Source organism: Protopterus annectens, chromosome 7.part0, assembly GCF_019279795.1.
Source record: "Protopterus annectens isolate FY-2018-M chromosome 7.part0, PAN1.0, whole genome shotgun sequence".
NCBI lineage: Eukaryota > Metazoa > Chordata > Ceratodontiformes > Protopteridae > Protopterus > Protopterus annectens.
In genome coordinates this window covers 392,511,814-392,539,727 of record NC_056739.1, presented here as the reverse complement: position 1 = coordinate 392,539,727, position 27,914 = coordinate 392,511,814, and the positions used below count along the sequence as shown (strand labels likewise).

General features: G+C 41.8%; 1 protein-coding gene across 1 annotated transcript in view; it reads right to left on the bottom strand.

The window, feature by feature from the left end:
• Positions 1–27,914, bottom strand: part of SOX13 (SRY-box transcription factor 13) — a 770,893-nt gene that overhangs the window by 536,357 nt on the left and 206,622 nt on the right. The window lies entirely within an intron of this gene.

Here is a 27,914-nt window from a genome sequence, read left to right as displayed (position 1 = left end):
GCAGAAGAGAAATGGCAAAATGAAGATTTTGCAACAGAATCTCTGGAGAGGATATCTGAAACAGGAGGTTGTCCAAGTAATGAAATGCTTGGATCCCTTGAAGCCTGCAAAAAGCAAGCACAGGACAGAGGCATTTGGTAAATACCCATGGGGCAGTAGAAAGAACAAAGGGCAAAGCAGAGAAAGTACAGTTGTGTACACTTACCATAAATGTAGATGTTAGAGTGTATTCACTGTTGCATTCATTACATTTGGGTAATCTGCTGGCAGGTTGCCCTCAGTCGGCCTGAATAACAAAGTCTTGGGTCCTACGTTGGTTGCTGTCTCCTCTTCCATGATGTCAGGTTGTCAGGGGTATAAAACATGCAGACGACGCCATTTTATTCAGTTTTTTTTGCCCCAGATGTCAGGTGCCCCCCAAATGGGGAGGAAAAATATATATATTATATATTTATATAGAGATATATAAATAAACAGAAATATATGTAAATGCACTTTTAGCAACATAAACTTTACCTTCATCTAAAAGCAAATACACCACAAAGGCTTTAGAATATAGTGAAGGAAAGAGAAGTTATAAAAAAGGGGGATGGCGGGTGGGTAACCTGGACTGCAACAGTGAATACACTAACATCTACATTTATGGTAAGTGTACACAACTGTACTATGTTCTTCGTGTTTCACTGTTGCAGTCATTACATTTGGGTAGAATCCCAAAGCTATGGATGCGAGGATGGAACTAAATAGCATTAGGAGTGGCTATAAGGCCCTGCAGAACTGCAGTGGCAAAGCCTGTCCTAGATTTGGAGAAGACCGGCAAATGATAATGGTTTGTGAAGGTATGAACAGAGCTCCAAGTAGCAGCTTCTAGAATGTCTTTGGTTGGAACTCCTCTGAGAAAAGCTGCTGAGGTAGAGGCAGCCCTGGTGGAATGTGACCTGATCCCCTTGGGCACAGATTTACCATGGTGCAAGTAGCAGAAATGAATGCAGTGGCTTATCCACTTAGAAATAGTCTGCTTTGATATAGCCTTTCCCTCTGACCCTGCAGCAAATGCCACCAGTAGTTGCTCAGACCTTCTTAGAGATTTGGTCCTGTTTAAAGTAGAATTTTAGTTGTCTGTGTACATCCAATGAATGCAGAATCCACTCCACTTTGTTCTGCGGATTTGGGTAAAAATGTTGGCAGGTGAATTGTTTGGTTAACAGCCACACTGGATACCACCTTAGGCATAAAAGAAGGTTTGATCCCGAGGGACACCCTGTCCGGGTAAAATGTAATAAAAGGCTCCACGGCCATGAGAGCCTGTAGTTCTGAAACCCTTCTTGCTGAAGTGATTGCCAAGAGGAAAGCTGTTTTCCAAGATAAAAATTTTATATCCACAGTAGCTGCTGGTTCAAAAGGTGGCAGGGTGAGTTTTCCAGCACAAAATATTAAGGTCCCATGCAGGAGTTGGTGATCTTCTGGGTGGCCTTAAATTTTTGGCCCCTCTAAGATACTGCTTAAGCAGAGGATGAGAAAAGAGGGGAGGCTCCGTGTTGTAGTGAGCCGAGATGGCAGAGGCATGGATTTTTACTGAAGAAAAAGATAGGCCCTTGTCAAGCATCTCAGTCAAATATTGTAAAATCTAAGGGATATTGGGCTTTGCTGTGTCCGTTCCTTGTGCTTGGTTCCAAGCACAGAATCTCTTCCATTTATCAGCATAAGATTTTCTAGTACTAGGCCTTCTGGCTTCCAAAATGACATCCATCACAGATTTACTGAGAGGTGCTGTTTGAATAATTAAATGATCAGCCATGTTGCAAGGCTCAGAGTTTGGAGTAGATTGTACAGAATTTGATTGTTCTGCTGAGACAGCAGATGAGGTATTTGAGGCAAGTACCATGGAGGGAGTTGAGACATACTCCTTAGAATTGGGTACCAGTGCTGGCGAGGCCAGAACAGAGCAATTAGGATCATTGTTGGTTTTTCCTGTATGACCTTTAGTAAGACCTTGGAGAGAAGAGGCAGAGGGGGAAAGGCATAGACTGATAGGGCATCCACTTCCATGCTTGTCTGTGATAAGTCCTTGTGCAGAATTTGTCCAGTTAATAATTTTGGAGAAAGGCAAATAGATCTATGTTTGGGCTCCCCCATTTCTGTGTTAACATGCTGAAGATTTGTGGATCCAGTTTCCACTCGTGCGGGTCCATAAGATTTCTGCTTAGGTCGTCTGCCAGAGTATTTTGTTTTCCTGGCAGGAATTGAGCTTGAAGATGTATTTGGCAAGTCAAAGCTGTGTTCCACAATGCCATGGCTAGTCTCCAAAGGGGGTAGGAATGTGTACCCCCTGCTTGTTTATGTACCATATAACCGTAGTGTTGTCCGTCTTTATCAGTAGTTGTCCTGGATGAAGTAAGTCCTTGAAGGCTGTCAGAGCATTTTAAACAGCTAGCATCTCTTTCTGGTTGATATGCAGATGCATTTGTTTTGGGCTCCATTTGCCCTGAATGCATCTCCCTGCCAGGTGGGCCCCCCATGCATAGTCTGATGCATCTGTAGTTAGGGTTTGGGTGGCAGGGGGTACAGTGAATGACAGTCCCTTGTTTTGGTGACATGTCTCTGCCCACCAAAGAAACTCCTGTTGTAGGCAGGGAATGAGAGGAATCATCGTTTCCAGACTGTGACAATGCTGACTCCATAAACGTTTTAGGTACCACTGAAGTTTAGTCATATGCAGTCTCGCATATGAAATTAGTAGAATGCAGGATGCCATGAACCCCAAAGCCTGCAGAATTTGTCTTGCAGATAACTGGGTTTTTGTTGCCATTTGTTTGAAGTATGTTGTCAGTTGCCTTTGTCTGGCATAAGGTAAATCATCTATGCAGTTGTATTCAAGCTTGCACCCAGGAATGTAATTACTTGAGAGGGTACCAGCTGGGATTTCTTTTCATTTATTGTGTACCCTAGGCATGTTAGAAGCCTTTTTACAAACTCCAGATGTTGAAGAAGAGTGTCCTTGTCCTCTGCTTGAATGAGACAATCGTCCAGATAAGGATAAATTTGTATGCTTCTTTGTCTGCAAAATGCAATTACTGGTGCCAGGCACTTTGGCTTATCTACTGCGCCCAGGGTCTTTACAAAGAGCAGGGCAGAGAATCGGTAATGCAAAAAAACATGCCTTTAAGCGGAGGTATCTTCTGCACGATTCCCTTATTGGGATATGCATGTATGCCTCTTAAGTCTAGAGTCACTAACCAAGCGTTCCTGCCCAGAATACGCAGTAGCTGTTGTAAAGTCAGCATTTTGGAATGTCCAGGAATGTGTTCAAAATCGATAAGTCCATTATTGGACACCAGGCATCATCTTTTCTGGGTACCAGGAAAAGTCTTGAATAAAAACCTTGTCCTTTTTCCTTTTCTTGTACCGGTTGAATAGCCACCATATCCATGAGGGACGTAACTTGTTTGAGCCTCTGCCCACTGATTTTGTGGCAGATCTGGCCAACCGTTTGGAATTGGCAAAGTATGGAAATGAAATCTGTACCCCTGGGATACTATGTTTAATACCAACTTGTCCTGGGTAATTAATTGCCAATTTTGAGCATGAAGTGTTAATTTTCCCCCCAAGGGAGCTGCCAAAAGATAAGCGCTTAGTGAAGGTAGAAGGAAGTCATTGAGACTGCTTACTGTAGGGTTGTGCTTTATTTCTCCAGATTTGGAGGTGGAGGCACCCCATTGCTTTGACCTGTAAGAACCCTGTGACTGGTATCTAGAGCCTTTTGAGCACCTGAGATTTGCCTTGAGAGGCTCTGTTGGACACAGGAAAGGACCAATTTTTAGTAGGCCAGTGCCTAGTGAACCTGGGTGGCTGCACTTCTAAGAAATTTTTTATAGTTTGCATAGATTTAGCTTTCTCTTCCATTTTCTTTAAAACCTCTTCTGCCTTATTACCAAACAGAGTATCATACTGCAAGGGGGCATCCAACAATTTAGCATTAACATGATCAGGCAAATTTTGCTCCTTGATCCAGGCATGCCTTATCACAGATCCAGTAATCGCGCCCCTGCAAGAGACCTCCAAGGAATCAAAACCACATTGCAAAGTATGCTTTCCAACCTGTTCTGCTGAATGCAATAACTCCTGTAATTCTTTATTTTCCACACAATCAGAATTCAACATAATTTTCTGTTTCAATAAGCCCATAACGTGCTGTTGATATTTAAGCATATGAAACTGGCAGTTTAAGGCCATAATTGCCAAGGTTGCAGACGTATAAACATTCTTTCCCCAACTATCCAGCGCCCTGAAATCTCTATCAGAGGGGGTAGGATTTTTGGCTGTAAAGGCCTTTACACCCTTGGGACCCTCAGGATCAGCAGCAGGATTTTTGAATAAAAATTTGTGGGAGTCAGGAACCCTGTAATATCTGTCTAGCTTACTAGGAGCCAGAGATAGGGAATCAGGAGCCATGCTTGACTCCGAAAACACAATCAACAATGTCTAATACAGGAGGTATTGCCAAAAGGCCTATGCTGAGGAAGAAGGAAATCCCTAAGCCTCTTTTTGATTCACAGAAGTCCTGACTCTCCTAATGAAAATGTTCCCTTAAAGTAAGCAAAGTCTCTCCAAAAGAATAATCCTCAAGAGGAGATGCAGATGGGATGGACTCCTCTGCATCAGAATCCTCATAGGGTGGAATAGAAAATTCCTGATCAGAAGAGGAATCAGAAGAAATGGAAACCTGATGTGAAGATTCATAATCAGTGCCTTGCCTAAGCCTCTTAGCAGGGGGGGGGGGGGGTTGTGAACCCCTGATCAGGGTAATTAAGTCCTCAGCCATTTTGATCATCTGTTTAGGCATAGAGGTCTGCGCACGTGGCTCATGCATCGGTTTTTTAGACATAGAAGATGTTTTTGACCTTGTTTTTGAGGCTGGCATCGGTTTTACATAGAAATGTTGAGGCCTGAACACACCCTCAGAAGCCCATGCCTGCACAGTGGCTCCGGACTCATCCAAGGGAGAGACATCCGCGGGTTCAATGCTCTGAGAATCTCGCAGCATACTAGACTCTGAATGGGTCTCGGTAGAGGCCTGCGACTCAAAAGTAGAGGGTATCAGGGGCTGCGAAAGTGCCTGAGTACCGGTGAACTGGCAACTGGCTTAGGAGAAGCTTTGTCGGTTTTGGACCTCGATGATCTGTCTCGGTCTTTTTCTTTGCGTTTTTGTGAACTCCGGTAGTTGGATTGCTAACTGACGACATGTCAGGATAATTAAATCTTGATCCAAAATATTTAGAAGCAAAAATATACCGACGCTTAATAGTGCATTGGTTAAATCTAGCACAAAACTGACAGCAAGGCACGTTATGATACGAGATTGGCAAGGAATACAGTACAAATGAAAATCCTTACGAGGTATTTGCTTCCCACAAGTAATGCAACTATTAACTTTTACTGACATCGGTAAGGAGCAAGAAAAAGTTTCCAACGGGGTACTTAGCTTTAGTTTGAAGACTTTGGTTCTGAAACTCGAATGCGAAAATTTAAGGAGTCGGCCGACCGGCACTTGTGAACTGCTTCTGCTTCAGGCACCACGTGACAAGAAAGACTGAATAAAATGGCGTCAGCTGCATGTTTTTTATCCCTGAAGACCTGACATCAGGAAGAGGAGACCGCAACCTACGCAGGACCCAAGACTTTGTTATTCAGGCCGACTGAGGGCAACCTGCCAGCAGATTACCCAAATGTAATGACTGCAACAGTGAAACATGAAGAACATCTGAAAATGCCAGGAAATAGAGAGATCTAAAAGCTTCCCTAAAAGGTGATGGATCTAGATATGGAGATAAGCATCACAGCAGCAACATAACGGGTGTTCAGCCTGACAATCAAGCAATGGCATTCAGACTGGCAGCAAAGAAGTTCCAAGGATGGTATGCCCGGACGTCACCTTTATGCCTTACACTATGCAAGAAACATACGTGTAATGTATGGCATGCCTTAAAGCAACCTAAAGCCTTTGGTATACTGGCAGGACATTGGGACGCCCTTGGCAATGGATCCCTAATGCAATGAACACTGCAACAGTGAAATAAAAGGACATCAAGTGGTTCCCTTTCACATATAATATAGTTACAATAACAAAAGTTTATTGTGAATACACAACAGTAAGCCAGCCAGACAAATGTCATCAAAGATATAACATATACAGACAGGATAAAATTGGAAAGTGAATTCATCAACAGACCTGAACTGGGCTAACAGCTGTGAACACTGAAGTTGCAGTACAGCTAATTGTCAAGTTATAGTAAGTAAATCACATACGTTTTCAGCAACAACAAATTTTGTTTGGAAAAATTAAGTGAAAGACTGCACACCTTACCTGTAACAGCAGTTCCTATTTCTATATGTTATGAACATCCTCTGCAGTCTCAAAAGTATTTTGTACAAGGACTTTCTAAATATGCTGTAAAAATGTGTAGTCTGTTTCCAGCTTAACTTCTTTATAAATAACACTTCCATGAAATTTCTTGCATTCATTAACTACTGATAAAAATTCAAGGTCTATTTCCACCTAACTTCCACTACCATAACCAGATTCATAGAATTTCTCATATCCACCCATTACTGTAATATGTTCTTTTTCAATATGAAGAGCACATCTCTTTTGTGCATCTCTAAAACTTCACAGTCCCTGTACAGTTCTGACTGGCATCTATTTGGTACATATCTGGATTATTTATATCACAGTATCTTAATGATTCAAAAATGCTCCCCACATGCAAAGGGAAGATGCCCTTCTGGATAGCAAAATGCATACCTTGTCTGCCTCTTCCCCTACCCAGGCTCTACTGTTCAACACAGGGGAGGAAGGTACAAAAATCACATCCAGACCACATGGCACAAACAAAACCCACCAGGCAGAGGCCCTACCCAGCCTCTACTGTTCAACACAGGGGAAGGAAGGTACAAAACTCACATCCGGACCACATGGCACAAACAAAACCCACCAGGCAGAGGCCCTACCCAGCCTCTACTGTTCAACACAGGGGAAGGAAGGTACAAAAATCACATCCGGACCACATGGCACAAACGAAAAGCACCAGGCAGAGGCAAGCAGTTCTACTACCATCCTATCGAAGCACCAGGCGATCAGAGAACCAAGACTTTGCTCTATAAAAGTGGTGGGGTATGATGACATTAGTCCACAGGTGCTGAAGACCTGCACCTCACAGCTTGGAGGGGTGCTACTCAGGATCTTCAACTTGAGCCTCAGTAGCCATAGGGTACCCATGTTGTGGAAAACATCCTGCCTGATTCCGGTGCTAAGGAAGGCACACCTGGGAATACTTCAAATTACAGGCATGTGGCACCCAAGTCACATTGCATGAAAGTCCTCGACAAGATAGTCCTGGAAGCACTTTGCCCAAGGTCAGGTTGGAACTAGACCCCCTTCAGTTCACATACCAGGAGAAGACAGAGGTCGAAGATGACATTATTCACCTTATGCATAGAGCATACAGTCACCTGGACAAACCAAGAGGATACCTCAGAATCATATTCTTTGACTTCTCAAGTGCTTTTAACACCACCCAACCACACAGGCTGGGGAGTAAGCTGTCAGTGATGAATATGGATGCTCCCTTAGTTTCATGGATCCTAGACTGACTGATGAGCCTCAATATGTCGGACTGGAAGGCTGCACATCTGACAGCGCTACGTAGCACTGCAGCACCACAGAGGACAGTTTTATCACCTTTCCTTTTCACCTTGTATACCACAGACCAACTATAATACTGAGTGCTGTCACCTGCAAAAATTCTTGGATGACTCAGTCACAGTAGAAAGCATCAGGCATGGAGACTAAGAGGAATACAGGCGGGTGCTGGACAACTTTCTGAGTTTGTATGAGATTAATCAGTTGCAGCTGAACATCAGTAAAATGAATAAGTTGGTAGAAGATCCAGGGAGATCACAATCTCATCCCCTAATGACCCCTCTGTCAGTTGGGGGGGGGTTGAAGTGGAGATTGTTAAGGACTACAAGTACTGGGGGGGTTGAAGTGGAGATTGTTAAGGACTACAAGTACTTGGGGTGCACCTGGAAAGTAAGCTGGACTGGGCCAGAAACACACAGGTGGCATATAAAAGGGTCAGAGTAGGCTGCACTTACTATGAAGACTCAGATCCTTTGGAGTCGGCAACACTATGTGGCGGGTGTTCTATGAGACTGTAGTTGCCAGCACTACCTTCTTCACAGTGACGTGCTGGGGTAGTAGCATAAAGAAGGCCAAGGCAAAGAGACTCAAATTGGCAAGGAAGGCTAGCTCTGTAGTTGGAGAAGAACTAGGCACCCTCAGAACCATGGCTGAGAGTAGAATTATAGTGCAACTAAAGTCCATCATGGAAAATAGTGACCACCTACTCAGAGTGGTGGAAGGACAGAGAAGTTCCTTTGGCAAGAGACTAATGAGCATAAAGTGCTCTACTGAACGTCACAAGAAATGCTTCCTGCCCACAGCCAGACTCTATATCATCTCCTACCATCTTAGCACCAGCCCCACTACTGAAGGTGACCACATAATGCAACATTAAATTCTCACCCATGTTTTTCTTTTATCCCAATCCTTTTTACCTCTCTTACCTATTTTTTCAGTGCAATATTAATCATCAATGCAATTATCCTTTGTGCAATATGATATACCATGTACAATACCTCATATTGTAGTGTGAGTGGTAATTACCACAAAAGGCTTCCACTTTCAGATCACTACTATATGTGGTATCAAACTCATGTAATACTTCTACTATGGTCAACAGTGCACCTATGTCAGGCGTTGCTGTTGTATATATATGAGGTAACATACGCGAGTATAGTATCTATCATACCTAATTATGTAACATTTGTGTTTGATTTACATTGTGTCTACGTTTATCTGTGCAGTTGTAACATAAGCAATTTCCTGTGGGATGAATAAAATATTTCTGATTCTAATTCTTGAGCATCTCAAAGCACTTTGTAGCTACAGCTATAATTCCAGATTGCATCTTGTTACAACAACTTTCTTAGGAGGCAAGGCACATTAGATACCAAATTACAATATACTGCATTATTCCTAGAATCTTTTGTAATGCCTGCTTGACTTCTAGACTTGTCATTTGCACTACTGATCAGATTTTTTTTTTTGGATTAGGTTTCAAATACACAGCATTAGAATATGACCCCTTAACTGTCCAGATTTTGCAGAGCATCTCTGATTTTGCATTATATTTTGCCTTACCCTTCATAAAATTTTGACTTTTTGGTAAATCACTAAGAATTACAGTCAATTAATAATTCTAGGCAGAGTTTCAAGCTTTTTACTGTTCAGAAAATGCATGTTAGTCCAAAAAGTTCAGTTTTGTACCTACCATAAATGTAGATGTCCAATAGATATGCAACTGCAGTCCTGACATATGGGTTGTCCTGCCTCAGGCAGCCCCTCGGCGTTGGCCGATATCGCCTCCTCTCCGACGTCAGAGCGGCTGGAGTATAAAGGCATCAGCCGACGCCATCTTCTTCAGTGTTTCTTGCCCCAGATGCCAGGTGCCCTCCAAGGAAGGCTAGATTTTGTGAATGGATAAACAGATAAAACCAGACATGCACAACAGTAATAAACAGATACCTATCAGCTGGGGTTATATATTATGGTGTAAGGGGAGAAAGGACTAAGGGGAAAAAACAGAGGGGTAGGAGGGAGGGAAAACCTGACTGCAGTTGCATATCTATCGGACATCTACATTTATGGTAGGTACAAAACTGTACTATGTCCTTCAAGAATGCAACTGCAGTCCTGACATATTGGTTGAATACCATAGCCAAGCTGGGGGTGGTAGGACTAAGCAAGAGATGATGTAGCTAGAAGGCCCTGCAGGACTGCCGAAGCAAAGCCTGCTCGGGATCTGGAGTATAATGGCAGGTTGTAGTGTTTGGTAAATGTATGCACGGAGCTCCATGTAGCAGCCTCTAGAATATCTTTTGTAGCCACTCCTCTTAGAAAAGCTGTGGATGTGGCCATGGCTCTGGTGGAGTGTGGTCTAACATTAGCTGGCACACTTTTTCCATGAAAAGAATAACAGAATCTGATGCAGTGTCCAATCCATTTTGAGATAGTTTGTTTGGTGACTGCTTTTCCTTGCACTCCAGCAGCATAGGCTACAAACAGCTGGTCGGACTTCCTGGTGGACTTTGTTCTGTCCAAGTAGTAGCGTAGTTGTCTGTGAATGTCTAAAGTATGCAGCAGCTTTTCCCCTTTATTTTGAGGGTTAGGAAAGAAAGTAGGCAGGTGAATTGCTTGGTTTAGACTAGAGACACTCAGGACCAATCCTTCATTCATGCCTAAGGTGATATCCAAAGTGAAACTCTGTCCTGATGAAAGATGAGAAAAGGAGGAACTGCCATGAGGGCCTGTATCTCCGAGACTCTTCTTGCTGAGGTGACTGCCAACAGGAAAACCGTTTTCCAAGAGAGAAATTGCATTTCTGAAGATGCTGCTGGTTCAAAAGGAGGAAGAGTTAATTTTTCCAAGACGTAATTGAGGTCCCATGCAGGAATTGGTAGCTTCCTTGGAGGTTTGATATTCTTTATGCCTCTTAGAAGCTGTCTTAGCAAGGGATGCGAAAACACAGGTGGATCACAGTTGTAATGTACTGAGATAGCTGAAGCGTGGATTTTGATGGAAGAGTATGAGAGGCCACTGTGAAACATTTCTGCTAAGTATTCTAATATCTGAGGTATGTTCAGCAGTGATGCATCCTGGCCCTTGTTGACATTCCAGATGGTGAATCTCTTCCATTTGGCCAAATAGGTTTTTCTGGTGGAAGGTGCCTCCAGCAAAATTTCCTGAACATTTACGGAGAGAGAGTCATGGGTCTGGGTCATGGAACTCTCCAAGCTGTCAGCTTTAAGGTTTGCAGGTTCTGATGAACAGTCTTGTAACTGTGTTGAGTCAGGAGCAGAGGCCATTGAGGCAAGGGCCACGGTTTGGAGTGAGTTATGCTCAGTAGTAGTGGATACCAGTGTTGCCTTGGCCAGTCTGGAGCTATCAAGATTCCTCTTGGTTGTTCTGCCTTGATCTTCAGTAACACCTTGGTGAGCAAAGGTAGAGGAGGGAATGCATAAATTGTTAGAGCATTCCAGCTGAAGGAAAGAGCATCCGTTCTCCAAGCTAGAGGATGGTGTACCCTTGTGCAGAACCTTTCCAGGTGATGATTGAGATGAGATGCAAAGAGGTCTAGGTCTGGTCTTCCCCATGCAGATGCTATTTGTGAGAAAATGCGTGGGTGTAGCATCCATTCGTGTGGATCCAAGAAATTTCTGCTCAACCTGTCTGCCAGAACATTGTCCTTGCCGGGAACAAACTGGGATTGCAAGTAGATGTTCAGTTTCAGGGACTTTTCCCAAAGAATCATTGTTAGTCTGCAGAGGGGGTAGGAATGAGTGCCCCCTTGTTTGTTTATGTACCACATGACAGTGGTGTTGTCTGTCCTTATTAGCAGATGACCTTGCTGAAGAGATTTTCCAAAGGCTTCTATTGCATGTATCACTGCCAACATCTCTTTTTGATTTATGTGCTGATGCATCTCCATGGGAGTCCATTGCCCTTGAATGCATCTGCCGTCCATGTGCGCCCCCCATCCATGGTCTGAGGCGTCTGTTGTAATAGTTTGACTTGTTGGAGGTTTGTTGAAAAGCATGCCTTCATTTAAGTGACTTGCTTGAGCCCACCACAAAAATTCCCTTTGCAGGCATAGTATGAGTGGTATTATGTCTTCTAGGTTGTGGCTGTGTTGCGACCACAAGCTTTTTAGGTACCATTGCAGCTTTCTCATGTGTAGTCTTGCCAGAGGGATTAGAAGAATGCAAGATGCCATGAACCCCAGGGCCTGCAGGGTCTTCCTTGTGGTCAGGTGGGTTAATTTTGCTAGGCCTTTGAAGTAAGCTGTTAAATGCTCTTGTTTCTCCTCTGTGAGGAAAGCCATTTGTAGCTGTGTGTCTAGTTTTGCTCCTAGAAAAATAATCTCTTGGGATGGCAGTAATCTTGATTTTTGAATGTTGACTGTGTATCCCAAAGCCTGCAGCAATTGAATGACGTAATCCAAGTGTTTTATCAAGGTCTGTTTGCTGTCTGCTTGTATTAGGCAGTCGTCCAGGTAAGGGTATATTTGAATCCCCTGGAGTCTGCAATGTGCCACTACTGATGCCAGGCATTTCGTGAATACTCTGGGCGCAGTAGATAAGCCAAACGGCAATGCTGAGAATTGACAGTGCTCTGTTCCTGCAAGAAATCTGAGGTATCTTCTGCAACTGTCTGATAGGGACATGCAGGTATGCCTCCTTGAGGTCCAGAGTAACCAGCCAAGACCCCTTGCCCAGCATGGGAAGAAGTTGCTGTAACGTCAGCATCTTGAATTTTGGCACCATGAGAAAAGTATTTAGAACGGACAAGTCCAATACAGGCCTCCATTGTTTTTCTTTTCTTGGAACAAGGAACAGTCTTGAATAAAATCCCTGGCCTTGTTCCTGAGGAGGAACCTTCTCTATTGCTTTTATTTGTAACAGCTTTGAGACTTCTATGAGTGCCTCTGCCCTTTGATTTTGTGGCAGGTTTGGCATGCCTTGTCCTGTTGGTAAGGTATGGAAGTGGAACCTGTAACCTCTGTCTATTATGTCCAGAATCCAATTGTCCTTTGTTATAATGTGCCAGTTTTTTGAGAATAGAGATAATTTTCCGCCTAGAGGTGCTTTTCTTTGAGCCTTGGTAGGCGGAGTGAAAGGTAAGTCATTGTGATTGTCCCTGTGGTGCAGGTGAACTACCTGTGCCACTTCTCTGATTTTGTGGTTGCCATTGGCGTCCCCTTGTAGGAGCCTCGGTTTTGCCCTGTACCTCGTGCACGCCTGTTCTTTCCCCTTTGAAACTTGTCAGAGTCTGGAAAGGACCAATTCTTTGAAGGCCAATTCCTGCTGAACCTTGGTGGCTGAACCTGGAGGAAATCCTTTACTGTCTGTACTGATTTTGCCTTATCCTCAATAGATTTCAACACATCCTGAGCATTAGCACCAAAAAGCTTCTGTTTATCCAGAGGTGCATCCAGGAGCTTTACTTTAACATGATCTGGCAGTGGCTGTTCTTTCAACCAAGCATGTCTACGGATAACAGCCCCTGTCATAGCTGCCCTACATGAAGCCTCCAATGCATCATAATCACAGTGTAGAAAATGATTACTAACCTGCTGAGTATTATGAACCAAATCCTGCAATGCCTTTCTATCTATAGGCTCAGGAGAGGCTATCTTTTTCTGCAAATCATCCAGTAAATAATCCTGGTACTGAAACATATGAAAAAGGCACTTAAGTGACCTCATGGCAAGGGTGGAAGAGGTATAAACTTTTTTTTACCCCATCTCTCCAGGGACCTTGCTTCCCTGTCAGCTGGCAGTGGATTCTTGGCTGAGGAGGTAGCCACTCCTCTGGGGCCCTGTGAAATGGTTTCTAGATCCACAGAGTGGGCCTTAAAGAGATGCTTGTGAGTGTCAGGGACCCTGTAATATCTGTCTGGCTTGACAGGAGCAGGAGGGAGAGAATCAGGGGAAGCACTGGAGTCAGAGAAAACATCATCCAGGACATCCAAAACTGGAGGGATAGCTAAAGGTCTGTGCTGGGGTAACTTAAGGAAGGTACGTAGCCTTTTCCTAGAATCAGAAAATTCCTGACCCTGCCACTTAAAATGTTCCCTCATGGAGTGGAGGACTTCACCGAAAGAAAAATCCTCTGGAGGAGAGGCAGAGGGAATAGATTCCTCAGCATCAGAGTCCTCATAGGCCTGGAAGGATTCTTCATGGGTATCTGAATGCTCTGAATCCCCAGAGGCTTTATCTGAAGAGAGGTTGTCTGCCTGCTCAGTTCTAGGCCTTTTTTCTGCAGGCGGCTGAGAACCTCTGTCTGGGTGAGGCTGAGACCCCCTGATAAGAAAGATTAGATCTGCAGCCAGAGACATGATTTGCCTGTCAGAAGAAGGGGCCTGAGAAGTAGGTTTAGGATGGGCCTTGACCTGGCTGGCAGCCTTAGCACGTGCAAAGGCCTTGATTGACATGGATACAGGAGGCCTATCTGCCCCACATGCAGGGGTAACTTTGTCCATGGGAATGGTGTCGGGTAGATCCAGAACTTCGGTTTCCGGAGGAAAATCAACAACCGGCACCGGTGTAGTCTCCGAGACCGAGGGATGAGTTAACGCAGTGTCGTCGGCCTGGAGCAGTTGAATTACCGCTTCCGAAGGGACCGAAGCACTCGCGGAGGGATTAGGCGTTATATCGGTGGAAGACGCGGGCCGAGGATGTCGGTCCCGGTCCTTTCGTTTTTTGGTAGTTTGTGCTGTCGGTTGTTCCGACAGCATGTTGTAAGCGTAGGATTTGCCAAAAAAGTCTTCTGCAAACTCTGCCCAGCACCTGAGAGTGCGCTTATTAAAGCGAGCACAGGCAGCACAGGCCAAGACGCCGTGGTCTGGGCCCAGGCAAGGGAGGCAGTAAGAATGGAAGTCCTTATGAGGTATTTGTTTACCACAAGACAAACAATTATTAACTTTCTCAATTTGTTCTGACATCGGCTGAGGCAAGAAAAAATGTTCCCCAATGGGGTACTTAGCTTTTAGATGACTTCGGTAACTGAAAACACAGGAGCTGACCGACCGGCACTTGCGAACTGCTTCTGCTTCGGGCACCGCGCGGCAAGAAAGACTGAAGAAGATGGCGTCGGCTGATGCCTTTATACTCCAGCCACTCTGACGTCGGGGAGGAGGCGACATCGGCCGACGCCGGACCCAGACTTTGGAATCTGGCCGACCGAGGGGCTGCCTGAGGCAGGACAACCCATATGTCAGGACTGCAGTTGCATTCTTGAAGGAAATCTTGCTGTTCTATTAACTTTTAAAATGAATTAGAGTAACATTTAAATACCATTTCTGATTCAGGGCCTTTGCTCACCATTATTATATGCTCCTGTTCTCTTGACTTGCAACTCGGAGTTTACATTTGTTCTTCCCTAATTTGAAGGCATGCTGTTATGCAAGTTTACCAAACTCTTGTCCACCTCTTGTGGTTTATCCCACAGGCTTTTCAGGTAATCCACATGTAGTGAGGAATAAATTATAATTCTGGATATTTTTAAAGCACTAGGCACAGAAAACTATTGAACTTATTCACAGTTGCAGATGTACTTCTGTAAACCTGTCATATAGTTTGCAACATCCTGATATTAGGTCATGTTATCAGGCTTAATACATAACACAGTAATTCAGCAGAGGTGGTCTTAAGCTCATGTGGTCTATACTATAAAACTTGACGACAGTGTAGTTAGCACAATAGTACGTAAAGGTTCATGCTTATAAAAAGCATAATGCTTATGATTAGCAATACAAAAACCTATTTTTAAGATCCTGAACTAAACTGCCTCATGTTTGATATGCAGCTTTTGTAGTTGGATAACTTGGTCTTAAAATAAATCTTCAAGATCCTGGCTAAGGGTGCCTTATGGCTGGAAAAACTAATTCTGTAATTTTAGTAATTATCAAATTATGGAGGATCTTTGCTGGGAACTCTGGAGACAAAATGCGATATTACGATTAAGGTAAGCTATATATTTATTTATTTATTTATTTTATTTTACATTTGTTGACCGGGCTAGTCCAGCTGGATAATTTCCATTTTCAGTGGAGGCCCGGGGAGAAAAGCTCCACAATTAAAACAAGGTTAAACATTTAAGCAACAATGCATGCATTTTAGTGTAGTAGAAAATACAGCAAAAAAAAAAACAGGTAAAAAACAAATAGCCTAAGCTATATATTCAAAATTTTTTTTTTTTTTTTTTTTTTTTTTTTTTAGAACAGTACAGCAATTTAGTCATTTGAAATAGCAGGGAAAGATTGTGATTTTTACGTAGGGAGGTATGGCTGAAGAGCGAAGAAGTCATTTAGTCTGGATTGGTACAGGGGCAGAGCCAGAAGTTAAGATGTAATAGAAGTTGTTTTTTGAAAAGTTGAAAGGAGTCTAGTGAGGTAATGTGTGGGGGGAGGTTATTCCATATTTTCCCTATGGAGTTTGAAAATAGACAGTTACCTGCTGAATTTGTAATTCTAGTTGTGGTGACTTGTATCTTTTCGGCAGATCAACTGTTTCCAAGTTTTTGTAGGGAGTAAGGAGGTTACTGAGAGCTGGTGTTTTTGTTGGTTGATAAAGAATGTTATGTGTAATTAAGAGTTGTTGATAGATAAGCTTGTTAGGTAGTTCTAACCATTGTAATTGTTTTAAGTTATTACAGTGGTGAGTTCTGTACTGGGATGCTGTGGCAAACGGGCTATATTATGATAGGATGTAGTTAGTTTTTCAGGTTACCTTTAGAGAGATTGGTGTAAATAGAGGAAGCATACAGTAGGGTGGAGATAAGATGTGATTGAGCTAAGGTGGTCCGTGCTTCTGGAGTAAGGAAGGGTTTTATTCTGTACAGTGAACCTATCTTTTATTTACTGCTTTTATAGTGTTATTGATATGACAATCATAGTTAAGATTATTATCAATAGTAACACCAAGCAGTTTGGTAGTAGAGTCTGGGGAGATAAGAGAATTGTCAGCTGCAGTAATAGTAAAATTTAGTTGAGGAGATTTGTGGGTAGGTGAGAATAGTAATAGTTTTGTTTTCTTGGAGTTGAGAAGGAGACATATTTTTGAGAACCATTGTTCAACGGTTGAAAAGGTAGATTGTGTGAGTGACTGGAGTACAGATTGGGTAGGAACTGTACAGATGATGGTAGAATCATCTGCATATTGTATGCAGGTAGTGTTATGGATAGATGATTGAAGATCATTAATAAAGATAGAGAATAAGAGTGGGCCTAATATTGATCCTTGAGGTACTCCTAAGGAGATAGGTAGTAGAGCAGATAGAGAATTTTTCCAGAGTACTGCTTGTTGTCGGTTTTCAAGGTAGGATGAGAACCACGTTAAGGAGGAAAAATCCAAGGCAAGTGAGTTTAGTATGTGTAGGAGAAGTTTATGGTTGACCATGTCGAAGGCTTTTGACAGGTCTAGGAAAAGAGAAGCAGTTAGTTTGTTATTATTACGGTTACAGTTTATTGTGTTAGTAAAGGAAAGTAGTGCAGTGGTCGTACTATGTGAGGGTCTAAATCCATGTTGAGTGTTTGCTAGTAGGTTATTTTGAAGGAGATGGTTAAGTAGTTGTTTGTGTATACATTTTTCCATGATTTTAGCTAGTGGAGATAATAGTGCTATTGGGCGGTAGTTAGAGAGGTCAGTGGATTTGCCTCCTTTATGTAAGGGTATGATGTGTGATATCTTCCAGATTGCTGGAAAATCACTTTCTTATGGATCTGTTTATTAGGATCGAAACAGGGTAGGCTATAGCTTTTGCTGCTACCTGAAGGAATTCAGCAGGAAGCTTATCTGCTGAGGGGGTAGTGGGTTTAAGTTTTTGTAAGAGAGATTGTATGTAGGAGGTGGGTATGGGTTGAAGTTGAAGGGAAGGAATGACGTTGTTGGTGTTACTTAAGATCAGTTGGGAAGCATCAGGGGATAAATGGCTTGCTAGTGTTTGTATGGAAGTAGTAAAGAAGCTATTGAAGTTATTGGCTATTAAAGAGGGATTATCAGGGTCTAGATTCTGTGGGTTAGGTGCTACTATTTTACCTGGGATAAGTAGATGATTGATAGTAGACCAGAACCTTTTTGGTTCTTTTTTTGTGGATTGCTGAAGTTCTACATAGTAGTTCTTTTTGTCTGAAATAATAGCATTTTTGGTTTTGTTTATATCCATGGAATGAACTACCTATGTCCAGATAAGAGCAGACCCTAACTCCAAAAGGATAAAGATTAGGATATTTCTTTAATGTATTTTCATACTGATGTTTGACATTCATTGAAAATGTAGCGTCCATTGTGGAACAGCTTTATTACGAATGCTTCACTTACAGTGACTTTCCTACCCAATTAAAGGAAGTATACAAGGCATAAGATCAGCTGCTTTACAGAGTGAGTTTGCAAGTTTCAAATGTTTACCTTAGGCAGGTGAAACTGCAAATGTTACACAAGTTTTGTAGCCCAAACCAAAATGTGAATTAGTGAAGTCTATAACTAAGGACAAGACTGACAAAGTGGGCAAGACTGATAAAGTAGGACAGTAATTAGTCTCGTTGCCTCACACCTCCTTGGTTCTCTGGTTCAGTTCATGGCTGTGTGGAGTATGCAGGATTTCAGTGAATGCTTCTGTTTTCTCCCACATCCCAAACAGTACAGTCTGCAAGTGTGTGTGTGTGTGTGTGTGTGTGTGTGTGTGTGTGTGTGTGTGTGAGAGAGTGTGAAAAAGAGAATGCTTCCTATGACTGTGGTGGTCCTTCAAAACTGGTGTTTTGCCCTCCATCCACTGGATTAGTAGGATAGGCCCTGGCATCCCCATGACACTGAGCAGTATGGGTTTTTTAAATCAGCCCAAGAATAAGACGTTTCTGAATACCACTCCACTAGTTACATGCTTCAAAGGCTAGGCCTCATTAGTTACTTGTTATTAGATGAAAAGGACCGTCTGCCAAAACACTGTGATACAAGGAAAGAAAGGCACTATTGCATTTTGCATGCATCCTACCAACCCAAGCCAGAGACATTATCATAGTTGCACGAATTTTAAATGACTGTTAAAAGGGTGGACTAATGTACAGCTTCATAATACACAGATGCTCTACATAATGGGGGTACCATTTTAAAAGACATTTTTTTTTTTATGAATATAACAGAAGAAGTCGTGCAAAGCTGAAAGCAGCACTGTGTAAAATGACAGAGGCTGCAAGATACATGACTGATCACACCCAACAAAAAGCCAAATTGTTAATTTACACAATGAGCCCAGTCCTAGCATGGCTCTAAATTCTAAGCACTCAGAAGGTTCAGGGAAATCCACCCCAGTCCTCTGATGCCCAATACAAAGTAAAGGACAAGAGGAAGTGTGGGAAGGAGCCCTGATTACAACAGTGATCAAACTCCAACATCTACTATCAATATAAAGTTCCTAACTCAGCTTGCCTATGTTAACTGTATGACTCTCTGCTGCAATCTTTCTTACACCTGGGAAAATTCCCTGAACTTCATATTTTAAAGGGGAGGTATGATCACCGAACAGAATCAAGTGCAGGACACCATTTCTAACGGTAACAGCTACCCCCACCTTGCTCCTGGTGTTGATATCAGCCCAATAATGTTTGTAAAGGACGATTCTAGCAAAGCGTGAGAGCTTACTCCTCCGAGGATGACCCTGCACTGACCGTGGATGAAGGAGATTTTGTGCACAATATCACCTGAGCTCTTCTCCATTAAAGGCACAGTGGAATATAATACAGTGTGCACCAGCTATTAAGCTATAATCAACTTTTTGTTGTATATATCAGACAAATAGCTGCTCAGTAGTTCATATAAATCCAAATAATCTCATCTCACTATAAACACCTAAGAAATCTTTTCTTTTTAAATCTCTGAAGCAAAAGGAAACTAGTGAATGGATAGACAGAATCAGGAAAACATTTGCTACCACCTGGGGAATAAAGACTGGTTTTCTATACAGCATGACCCTCTCAAGAAACTTTGAAATCCTTCTGGTTGAGGTTACTGTAAATCTGTCTTCCAGGTTAAGAAGCTAAGAGGAGTTAACACCACTGTCTCAAAGTGGGCTTGGATCAGTTTACCTGGAACATAATGAAGGTCCCACGGTGGAAAAATACCTTACCCAGGAGGCTTAAGATGTAATAACCCTTCAAGAAGCATCTGTTTAGTACCCTAGACACAAGGAATGGAGCCATAGGAATATAGGCCAAAAGAAAGATGAAAGATCTACTTTAAAACGAGAGCCCATAGTTGCAGAGCTTTGACATGTGTTGTAAGATCAGAATCAGCATGGCTTAAGTACAGGTTTGAGTCCTCCTTTGGCACCACTGGGAATATTATTTGCATTTAGCTATGCAGGCGAAACTACCACAGACTACGTACAGTACCTGTTTGCACAATTGTTACCATGCCAGTGCTTAGTTTATGTGCACCAAGGTCAAAATGTGAGTTATAAATATTTAGTTTATGAAGCTCCTGTGTTCTAGAAGTAGCTCTGTTCCAATGAACAGCGGAAGAACTGCAAAATATGTTCTTTTGCTAAGGAAAGGTACACATTTAATGGAAAATATAAGTACTGGTGTAAGCAATGTAAACTCATCTTGCAGAAAAAACCTGGCTAACTAACCCCATCTCTGGGCCAATCACAAATCCCACACAAATAAAAATACTACCACCATAAAAATTAAATATTCCCTTAGAACCCCCCCCCCTTTCCAGCATCAATCAATATTCTAATTTTGCATTACCCCTCGACAGAAAAATATAAATTGAGCCTAGCAGATGCACTATTAATGAAGATTCTGTAGATCTGCTGAAGCCCAATTTATCTGAGCAGAAACATTTATTTTGTACCTACATAGACATTTTCTTTGTTGGAACAAAAAAAAAATTTAAGAAACAAGAAGAAACGAGTCTTTGGAAATCATTTTGACAAAAGGAACAGAGTTGCCTAGGCACTGTAGTTGCATTAACTACATTAATTATTCTTAACTAAGCTGTATGCCAGGTTCTCGTGTTTGGCTCTGAATTAAGTTTCCTTTTCAGCTATTATTATTGGCCCCCTAGTACACTAGGGGTTGGGATTCTTAATGCCACTTAGAGGGTGGATTGTGCATTCATTCATTCATACTAAGGATCAAATCTTCGTGCGTCTGAGCTCCTATAATTGCTACTTAAAAAAGACAATGGTTAATACAATGTGAACACACTTGATTAAGATCATGTACAAACTAATGCATTACTATAAGGAACTTTAAAAATCGTGATAGACAGGGTCATGTACGGTTACACATGAAGATATATTCTTATCTGGACTGGCATAAGAATGATACATTAGTTGCAATGGAACTACATACATGGCAAGGTTATTAATGGACAGTTATTTAAAAAATTGGTATTGAGACTAAGAATTCTTATACAACTGGGGCAACTGTATTGCCAAATAGTGAACCCAGCATGGAGTAGCCTCTGGGTAGCAGACCAGCAATTGATCTGTTACCTATGCAAAATAGCTAGGAGCCTGAATTAAGCTTATATATACAGGGTAGAAGTAATGTTATACTATTGGAATGGATGTCTATGTTTACGTATCCACCTAGGATATTGTGCAATGCAGACATTGTGCATTGTAATGTGTCATGTTTCAAGAATTTTGTAAATACCATAGTTTTTTTCTTTTTTAACATTAATCTTTGAAGATTTTTTTCTGTTAAACTTCTACAGATTTACATGATGCAAGACACTGAATTTTGTAATACGATATTTTTTACACCAAAATGATGATAAAGATGATTCCTTAAAGTATGATAGCACTATTCCTGTGACACTCTGCTTCCTAAGATCAGACCATGTAGGTTTTGCATATATATTGCAATATTTTTATTAGGAATTTATTTCCCTGCTCTTGCACCTTTCTGCCTATAACATTTACTATTTCTGTCCCAGGAAAACTAAAATTCATGGTACCTGTAAGCCTTCTTTCCTTCTCTCAGAGTCTATAAACCTACTGAGCCTTTGGCATTCAGGATTACTCTCTAGAGATGAGCCATCCCAACTGTCAATCAAGAGTGGGCAGATTTGGAAACATCACAGCCGTGGGTGACAAAGGCTGCAAAGAAATTAAATTATTTTGCAATAAAAATGATTCCTTCAGCCATGTACATTGTAGATAAAACAAAAGGAGCCCATAGTTTAGAAGGCAACACAACTCAGTTGGAGATACTGATTAAACAAAATGTGCAGACACCATCCCAAGAAACTTTTTAAACAAAGTATCAGTGCACAGTATTCCCTATAAGCGAATGGGCAGAACCTGATGCCAGAGAAAAGTTGTACTGTCTGGACAGTGTGTACGGTGAGAAAAAATGACAACTAAAAAAAAAACTAAATCAAGTTATTATGAAGCCCCCACCAAGCCACAACAGGGGAGAAAAAAAATAGTACTAATACAGCAATAGCAGAGATATGATAATATAATCAAATGTCAATAAATAATCACCAGTACTGGCAACGAAACCTGAAGGAAGTCATGCAAACATCAAATGTGAGCACAATAGGCAGAAGGTCAAGATCCAGGAAAAGTGTAAGAAGTAAATATTACAGATGTCTCTGCCATCAAGAAAATAACCACTTGCATGTTACAAGCAACACATTATAATGTTTTACAAGTAATACAAAAGGAAAACTGTTGAATACGACACAAAAATAAGAGAGAAGCAATCATGAACTTACTAGTTTTGTTTACGTTTTTTTTTTAATGTCAGTTTTTGGTAACTGTATGTCCCACTGTGCTTACCAAAAGCATTTCTTTTTCTGGGCAAAAGTAAGCTGGCTTTGTACAAAGCAGATCAGATATCAAAGCAGGCAGAAAGCTGTCTGGCGCAATGGTACAGTGTGCGACTATACTGCTGGTAGCCCAAATCAGCAATGCAGCACTGGTCCCAGTCTACCATCCTGGGCAGAGATTAGCTAGGATAACCTAATTTTAATGCACTAGAAGCTAGTATGATCTACAACTATGCTGAACATCTCTGCTGCCCTCCATGAAAACAAGTGTATACTCTTTTGTAGTGCCATGAAGCAATGAATGATGGGGGGGAGGGCCTGATAAAACATGTTGGGGGGTCATCAGGTAGTAAAAAAAAAAAAAAAAATACTGCTCAACCACCACAAAAATTTAAATGATGCCTCTTGCATACTAAGGGCATGTTCCAGGAACTGTGACAACAGAAGCAGCAGAAAATGGAAGGATTACAAAGGCTGAAGAGATACTGCACCAGGTAATATAGCTCTAGGGAGGCAAAAAACAAAACAAAACATGAAACCGGTCCAACACTTAAATGCTACTAATACATGTACACAGGCAGACACACCCACACCCTTTTCAGAAAACACAATTAGCAATTTAATGCACAATGCATACAGAAAACTCATTAAGTCACAACTACAAACAAAAAGCTGCATTAAAAATGAACACCCAGTAAAACGCATCACACATGCTTGTACATTTTTGTTGCAGAGATATCTGGAAAAGCATAGAGTAAATAGGCAGGCACAACAAATTTAAAATTGCATTTATATATATGACTAGGTTAAGGACACAAGGGAGAGGAAACCCACATTAAAGGGGAAAGAAAAAAGCACCTACTGGAACATCCAAGTGTCACAATGCCAACAGATACAATACATATTTAGAATAGCAGACCAAGAAAAAAACAGGGCAAACAAAACAAAAGACAAGTGGGGGTTAAGTACAACAGATCAGGAGCCTGTTTTGTCCTAAAGCTGAGGAAGGAACACAAAAGTGCCACAAAACATATGGCAGACAAAGGTGAAACCAAAAGCAGATGCCTTAGAAAAACAACTATACTTATCAGGTGTTCTCAGTAAGGTTGTAAGCAACACCATTTTTTTCTTTAACATTTTACTCCCATGCTCTGCTGACAATCAGACGCTCTCCACTCTTAGTGTATGCACAATCCCATAAGAGTGGTGTATCCAGTATTCCTTAGGGTGACCATTTTATTTTAAAGCACTGAAAGTTCTGTTATCCTTCAGGATATCAAGATGCAGATGTCTTGTCCTGTTCCTTTTTATTCATTTGTTTCCCGGTGCCAAAAGTCAACAACGACCAGTGCAAAAGTTGTTTAGTGTGTTTGATTGATTCTCCATGGGACATTCTCTGTCCACCTTTCTCTTTCTTCCGCTCATCTTCATCATAGCGGTGGGTCAAGGTAAAACAAAGCCAATATATCTAGTCAGAGCATCTATGTGAGGAAACATCAAAATTGCAGGAAATAAAACATTAACAAGGTTAATTTATTAAATTTTCTGCCTTAGGGTATGCACAATCCCATAAGAGGGGTATATCCAGTATTCTATAAGGCAAGAGCTACCTAGGGAAGCAATCATACAGGCAGCTATGAGCATCATTTATTTATTTATCTGCGTTATCACTAGCATCCTGGTAAAAAAGAGTGCATATACTGTTTATGATGCAAACTCCATTCTTGGTGGTGAGGTGTGGCAAATAGGAGCATATACTATTTATGGTGCCAACCCAATCCCTGGTACTGAGGAGTTTAACTGCATCACCAAAACAGACTGTATATGTGCCTCAGCCACTCCCATGTGCAGTTTTTACATGTGTTGGCTAATATCACTGACTTGGATAGCAAGAGCTCATAGCCCACATCCTTGCTGCACTGTCTTTGCTGCTTCAGGCAAACTTCCACTTCTCCTGGTGAATCATTACAGTAGCTGGTAGCCACTCCCCCACCCCAACCCCAGGATGGTCATATCCACCCACCACTGCAAAATCTATCAAGCACCAGAGACGGTCCTCAAACCTGGTTCACAGTCAGGGATAGATCCTTCTCAAACATGGACATAGCTTACAAGCCACATTTCAAAAGCATTACTTCTGGCAGGAAGCAGCAACAGTGACCTACTCATTTCTGAGATCACAAGAAAACAATCTTAGGAACAGCCAAAATAATTAAGCACAGGATAGCAATGTGTCCTACAAATGCATTCCAGAAAGAACTGAAGTCACAAGTGAACACTCTTAAATCTCAGTATTTAAAGGTGTGAAAAGGCTGACGCAAGACAAATGTTGTTCTTCTTCTTTCGGCTTTTCCCGGTTAGGGGTTGCCACATCGGAACTCCAGTCTGCTAATGACTGGCAGTAGATTTTTACAGTGCCGACACCCAACCTTCAACGAAGGCACGCCCATTCACGCATGTCTTTCGAATGCCACTCAACCGCGGGGAGGGCATGCAGACTCCACACAGAAGGAGCTCCAGCCGAGAATCGTGAAGAAGGCAATAAATTCTAATGGTGCCATGCAAACACTGATGCAAAGGCACTTAACTGTTCACACTGCAAACTGTACACAAGACTGGGACAGTCCAAAATAGCATGACTTCAGACTAGAGGTTTTTTTTTTTTTCCCTTTCCTCGTCCTGAATTGCTTTTGCTAAGAAGCGACAACACCTGCTTAACCAAAAGGATGCAGTGGTTGATGCAAACTGCATAACCATCTGTGATGATGCACATTAAAAACAGTCCCAACACAATCCAAGAGTTTTCAAATCCCTCTCGTGCCTATGTACTTTGACAAGCCTAATCAAAATGCGCTCCTCGTATTCAACTGGAAAACCTTTTCAGTCGGCACACCATCACCTGGGGAAGTTTTCAGTAGAATAAATCTATCAGGGCTTAAGGATTTAGCTCATTAAAAGGACTTCCCTGGTTTTGCTTAAAACAGGAAAACTATGTACAGTTTGCAGTATGCGAGGTCTGTGCTACACTGCTCAAAAAATAAAAGAAATAAAGAATTCTGCACAGGGTTTCATAAAATAACAGTATTTGTCCTCATCCAAAATGATGGGCTGCAAATAGTTGGGTCACAGTGGGCTGCAGGAGGGAAAGAGAAATCAGAACTCCAAAATTAAAAGGAGACTGTTTAATGAGGATCTTTTGAGTCATGAAACATGCCAACACATGTATGTGTGTGTGTATCTCACACACACACACACACACACACACACACACACACACACACACACACACAGTACTGCTACAAGATACATGCGTTTGCCATGTGACAGAAGTTTGGAATCCATGACTGTGACAAGGTATACAATACTGACTTCTATTAATTTACTTAGGACAACAACTCAGCAGGAAAAATTAAAATTATACAAATACTGATGAAAGTATTCTTAAATTTCATTTTATATTTTTGTGATCTGCACAATACCAGAGAATTGAATGCCCACTTTCACGTCTTATCAGTTTAGCTAGAAAGCAACATTAAAGAAAATATCTGTTGCATCTTTATTGGTGTATAGACACCAATATAATAACAAACATGCAAGAAAAGACAGGAAACCTTTTATAGGTGATTTTCAATTATATTTCACTGCCACAGTTTCACTTTCATTTTCAGGAAATTAAGTGCAAGGCAGCAGCAATCAACATCAAAACAATTCAACAAGTATGCATTGACCTGACAATAGCACAGGGAAAATATGCAAACACCGAACCCATCCCAGTTCATTTTCATCAAGGGTAGTTCAATCTACTATACCTGGTTGACTTCAAGAAGATCACTAGAGCCATGGACGAGGGCTAAATGGTGCCTACTGCCTACCTCAGCCTGGTGAAAGCATTTGACACACCTCACTCAGGTATTATAGACAAGCTCACAAATTTAGGCATAAATCTCAGTGACCAAAAGGATAGCCAAATGGCTCATGGATAAAACACATGCAGATAGGGTTGGGGAATCAACCTCTATCTGACAGGGCTCGGTACTGGGACCTCCCCTGTCTGGAACAGACCTCTTTGAAGTCAAGGCAAATGTAGAGGGCCTTTGGCTGACATAATTTGCTAACAAGTGCATGATGGGTGCAATCACTGGATCCCCCATGATCTCCTTAAGGTGGGTCTGACACAGACAAATAACTGGTGCCCAACGCAAAAATGCATAACAGTACCCTTTGGGAAGAACCTCACCCCTGCAAATTTCAACATTGTTAACAATCCTCTACGAGTAGGCCCAGTGGTAAGGGACTTGAGAACTCAAGTTGACAGTAACCTGAACTTTGAACACCTGGTATCCATGGTAGTGAGAAAAATCCTTCTCTGTGGCACTTCTTGTAACAAATGGGGATGCAGGGATTCTGAGGTTATTTCCACATTTTTCCCATTGAACTGAGTAATTTATGCCTGTCATTGTTTGTGTTTTGCAAGTTCACCTCCCTTCTGCATGGCTTTCTCTAGTTTTCTCCAGCCTCTCAAAAACCATGTTCATTGACTAACATATGTGGACAGTTTACAGTAGTAATTTACCACTGCCCTTGTGGTTATAAATGAAAAGGGCTGAAGATAGACTGGTTTACTTTCCTGGTTAATGAATGGACTATGATACAAGTAAGTTTTGAAGTACTTTTATGGCTACCTTAAAGGTTTTAAAATACTCTGGGATTAATTTAGGCCACTGTTCATCTAACAATAAAACACAATCCACCTTGGGATTCTGTGCTGTAGTACTTGTATTCACCTACTAATGATATAGCTAAAAATCAGCCAACGTCTAAACTGCAATTATAACAAAATTGATCACAACTCCTTGCTAGCATCTTAACCCACGTTAGTAAATATATTCATAAAACAAGGAAAGCTCATACATAAGAGATTTAATATGAAATATTGTTATTTTTGTCCCTGCACCTGCCAACCATAAAGCCACCCCTCTATCAGAGGGTCTCCATTTGTTCCTCCGGCTCCAAGGATTTCATTTACAGCTGTGGACAGAAGTGCACAAGGGCAGCCATCATTCATGCAGCCATGACGATAATATTTTTTGTGAGAGCATACTTTATTATCATAACCCCACCCTGAACAAGGAGATGAGCACACTGCATCACCACAGTAGCCTGCTGTGCCTTCCCTTTGCAAGTGAGCATTCAGTCACACAATTACTGACAGGAAGCAACTAGTAAATGCCAAGGCTTAAGACAGTGGTGTCACACAGCTTTAATGTGGTAATTCTACTCTTCAAGGAGTATGCAGTGGGAAGAGGTTTCAACTAACAGATTTTAGCCCACACAATGAAGATCACCACTATTGCAATTAGAATGTTTGCACCAGCAGTAATTCACGGAATGTTGTGTATTCTCTTATCTCTCTGGTCATGTGACCATACAGTCCTTATATTGCAGCAATGG